A 4,823-nucleotide genomic window follows, 5' to 3' on the forward strand; every position below is an offset into this window, starting at 1 on the left:
AAAGACCCTTTTTATTCAAGGCTTGTCAAACCTGTAAAACCGTGACCTACAGTCTAAATTTGAACCAAGGTTGAGTCAGAGAATTTGGAGGGGTTATGATTTTTATTCCTCCAGCTGTAAAAATTTTTGACCCTACTCTCAGTAGCAATAGGTGCAACTTCTTTTTACCAAAAATCTTTTCCATTAGACTATAAGCTCTGTGAGGTCAGGACATGATCTGTCTTGTTCATAGTGGTGTCCTCACTGACAAGACCGCTGCCTGGTTCACACATAGTAGGTTCTCAAGAGGACTTGATGAGTGAATGAGCAAATGGACAATCGGATACAAACTGCTATAGGAGTGCAAAAGAGGGGGATTGAAGGGTTCGGTTTAGAAAGAGCTTCATGGGGAAGGGTTTTCATGAAGAGCTCATGGACCTCAAGGACAATCGAGGAAAAAAGTAACTTTGCTAAGAACCAATAGGAAACCTGGTTGCAGCAATAACACTTAAAAAGAATGAACACTCTAATAATGAATTCCTTCTTGAGGACAATGGAAAGTACAGCCAGATTGCGTGCACACTGGGTTGGTGGGCAGGGGTTGCTTCACTTCTGAGCAATCTGGGAATTTTCAGGGAAATGGAGGTAGCTTCAGGCCAAGAAGGGGCCAAGGGAAGTGTCGGGTGGTCCCTCAGGGCCCCTCACGCCCCACAGGGCAAAGCCTCACATTGAAGGCTCCGTGGGCCACTGGGCTTCTCAAAGGTTAAGGGTGCTCTCTTTCTCAGGAGTTTTCACTCCTTGAATCCAGGAAGCCTCTCCAAATTTACTCTACAGGGCGTGCCTAGCCAGAGTGAGTGATAGTAACTATGCTGTCTCTTTCCAGGGAAGTCTTCTCAACCCAGGCTGGCACAGAGGTGAGGATGACTCTGTCCCGAGGCTGGGAGGAGACCAAATGTCCTTCAGTGAACCCATTCAGCTCCCAAGAATCCATAATTGCCCTGTATGACTGGCTGCATCGTCTGACCTAGTTTTCAGTGCTCCAGTGATTGCAGGTGTGGTGAACTCAAGTCTTTCATCCTCTTTTGTGCAACATCTCCCTCCTCACACTACGCCTGGAGATTACTCCTTTCTGATGTCCTTCTTTTCCTTTTGTCTCAGAAATAATGAGGTGTCATGAGCCTGCCATCCATCACCCAACCAGCAGCAAGTGGTGACTTCTGATTAGTGGGACAGCACATCGCAGCTGGAGGGAGAGCAGCAACCCTGGCTGCTCGGCCTGGCAGCCCCGTCATGCCTCAGAGACTGGCGTTCCGTCTGTGTCAACAAGAATCCATCTGGGCATTATTCATGTAGCTAGACATAGTGAATTCAGCTGTTTGCTAGTGCAGCAAATGGGTTTTTGCCAGTTATATTAAGATCAAGCTGAGTAACAGGATGTGTCTCTACCAGAGTAATGCCCATTTATTGACTTCTATGGGAACACACACATTAAGAAAATCACATTTTGCGTGTGTGGCTCTCTAGCTGAGGGATCTGCTTGTTAAAAATTTCCACTCAAGCAACTTTGAGCTAAGGATGTGTATTCCAAAGAGTTGGACCTCTTTCACCAAAAATATTTACTTCAGAAGTAGAAAAATCCCACAAGCCTAATGAACTCAAATGAGTCTGTCTTATATAAAATCTCCATGGGGAAGTTAATCTTAGTGGAGGAGAAAAGCTTTAGGTCTACAGAGAGGGCGACCCCGGGGAAATGGCTGACACACGCTGCCTTTCAACATCATGTCGACTGGCTTTTTAAAATGTTTTTTAATGGCAACATGAGATTGACTTAAATTACCTACGAGGTTACACTGGGAGCAAGAGCAGACTTCTAAGTCACCAGCAAAAGCAGCTGTCTACTTGATTTCAGGGACTGGGGGCAGGCTCCTTTCGTCTTCCTCTGAAACCTCTCATCAGCTCAATTAAGGCTAACGCCCCCCACCCCCCACCCCCACCCCGCCCATTTCACATTTATTCCTTGGCTTGAGATTTGCCTCTGCCCAGTGAAAGATCTCTGTAGGCAGTGCCACACCCGAAGCCCCTGGGAACGTGCGGTGCCACCCCCCAGAACCGTATATGGTGGCCCTGGCAGGCATTATCAGCATGAGTGATTTGAAACCCTTTCTTGTGAATGAGTTGGATGGGAGGGAAGGTGAAAACTAGAAGACTTTGGAACTTGCTGAAGGGGAAAGGGAATATAAACCAGGTAGAGGAATGAGCAGTGGTTCCGGAAAGGTAAGGAATGGATTTGGTCTGAGGTCTCAGCTACTTAGGAGACTGAGGCAGGAGGATAGTTTGAGGCCAGGAGTTCAAGGCCAGCCTAGGCAATGTAGTGAGACCCTATCTCAAGAAAAAGGAAAAAAAATTTAAAAAAAAGGATTTTAAAGGAAATTCTGCCTTCACAGTTTTGCAAAGAAAATCAATGAATAGATGTCCCAAAGTTTGTCATTCAGGAGTTTACAAATCTAGAACATTTATAAAGTACGTCCTATTCAGCCTCGCCAACCGCTTTTCCCAAACCAAAGGGATAGGCTTCCGAGCATCTTTGCGGTATACTCTGGTCCATTTGGGAAGGGAAGCGCAGACAGGTCGGTGACTGTTCTGAGGTGAGGCGACCCCACCTGTTTTCCAGGCAGCCCTGGGGGTGTGGGTGTTGGACGATTCTCTGCTTTCCACGAGTCCCTCCAACGTGTCCGCCACAGAAGGAAGGCCCCCTTGGCTCCAACGTGGCTTTTGTCTGATGTGGTGAAATTGGCCATGTTCCCTGGAAAACAATAGTCATTCCTTCAGCTCAGACTGCCGGTCTGGAAACGCCGGGGGGCTGCTGCCCAGCAAGCGCCTCTCAGCGCCGCTCCGCTCTACTCCATATGCCTGTCCGGGCATCAGCTTGTTTTCCTTGCCCTTCACAGATGCCCCTCTCCTCTACTCCACTCCTGAGGCCTCTTTTCCCTCAAGACTAACTTCTGAGTAGGTTACCAGCTCATCTGCTACACTCTTCCTTGCTATCCTGAACACAAACTCAGGGGCTCCCTCCCTTTTTTAACCACTCACCACCAGAAAGAAGCACCCAGCTTGCAAAGATGTTACAGTCATGGGCCACTGTCTGTTAATGCAGAAGCCAGCTTGTCCTCTCACTACTGCTCAGTCCTTGGCCCTCTTTTCTTCCTAAGGGACAATCACATGATCCCACTCATCTGCCAGCTTAAGGCTGAAGTCTTCCTCATCTCCACTGTTTCTCCAAGCGTGAAACCTCCACCTCCATCTGCACTGTCAACAGTCTTACTTCAGTGTTCTCCAGCCAGGACCTCCTCAGCACATCCAAACATTTCATGAAGACATTCCCCCAGAGTCTGCCCTTCACCTGAGTTATCTACATTGGCTTCAGCATCCACCCAGTCACTTACACCTACCCCTGGGAATCTTGCTAGACAACTTCATCCCCAGCTCCCCATATCTACTGCAAGGTCCATACCTTCTTAACACCTCTGCTCCTGGCCCTTCTGTTCTCTACACTGTCCTCCTATCCCAACCCAGTTTAGTCCCTCATCATCTCCCTTTTGCTCCACTCCAATCATAAGAGTTGTCTGGGCTCGCCTGTCCCTCATCCATCTTTTGCACTACTATTGCTGAATAGTTGCTGGGAGGGAAATATGATTGTTATCATCCTACTTAAAACCCTCCAGTGGATGTCCCTTTGCCCTGGACATATAATCGAAGCTTCCTGGAATGACCTGAGAGGCAGCCCACAAAGTATCTCTGCTGAACTTGCCAACCTTATCTGGTGAAGATGCCTGCCTGCTTCACCCCACTCCCCCCTTGCCATGTATGATGCAGAATAACAGGGCATCCATACATGTCAAAATACTATGTTTTTGAGAGCTGAATACCTCCAAGCCTCATTCATAGTGTGGCCTCTGCCACTCACCAACCCCGATGTTAGTAAGTCACCTTTTTTGAGAGGGGCCTCCTCTGTAGCAGGTAAGTCTGAAGTTAGATTTAGGGTAGAATATGTATGTTAATGTACATGGCCAATAACAGCACAATTCAACGATCTTCCAAATCTAAGGACCATTATAGTGGTTTCAGATAATGAAGGTGGGCTGACCCTCTATTTCTAATATAAATAGAATACATTTTAGCACAGTGAATGTAAAGAGCTTAAATAAATAAGGAAGCAACCTCTGGAGTCAGAATTCATGGGTTCAAATACTAGCTCATCACTTAACCCTTAAGTTTCCTCATTTTAAAAAGGGGAATAATGGCAATACCTATCTCATAAATTTGTGAGAAGTAAAGGAATTAATACAGCACCTGGTAGAGAGAAAGTGCTTATTAAATGTTAGCTACTGATGTTATTAGCAGCAGTATTTACAGAATTCCATTTTCCCTATCAAATCATCAGAAGGATCTTACCCCCATCACTGTCCAAGAGATGATGGTATGATTCAGCCAGTATGATTGCATTCTGATTGGTGGCAGAAGTTGATTGACAGGTGCAGCAGGCTAATGAAGACATAAAACCCATTTCTACCCACCCTAACCTGCTTCATATTTATAAAGGGATTCACAACCTGGTAGATATGGGGTTAGGCAAAAATACTTCCTGCCTCTACTTAGGCTTAAGGGCATTGAAGTCTTCCACAATTTAGCCAGAACTTAGGGTTCTCCAAAGCACTTCATGACCCTCCATTTCTGTAGACTACAGTTTATAAAGCACTTCTACCTTGATGATTTCATGTGATTCCACACAGTAAGCCCATGAGATTTCAGACCTCTCCACCCCCAGACAGACTCTGTTACATGAC

The sequence above is a fragment of the Otolemur garnettii genome, unplaced genomic scaffold, assembly GCF_000181295.1.
Source record: "Otolemur garnettii isolate 467f Iridium unplaced genomic scaffold, OtoGar3 scaffold00178, whole genome shotgun sequence".
Lineage (NCBI taxonomy): Eukaryota > Metazoa > Chordata > Mammalia > Primates > Galagidae > Otolemur > Otolemur garnettii.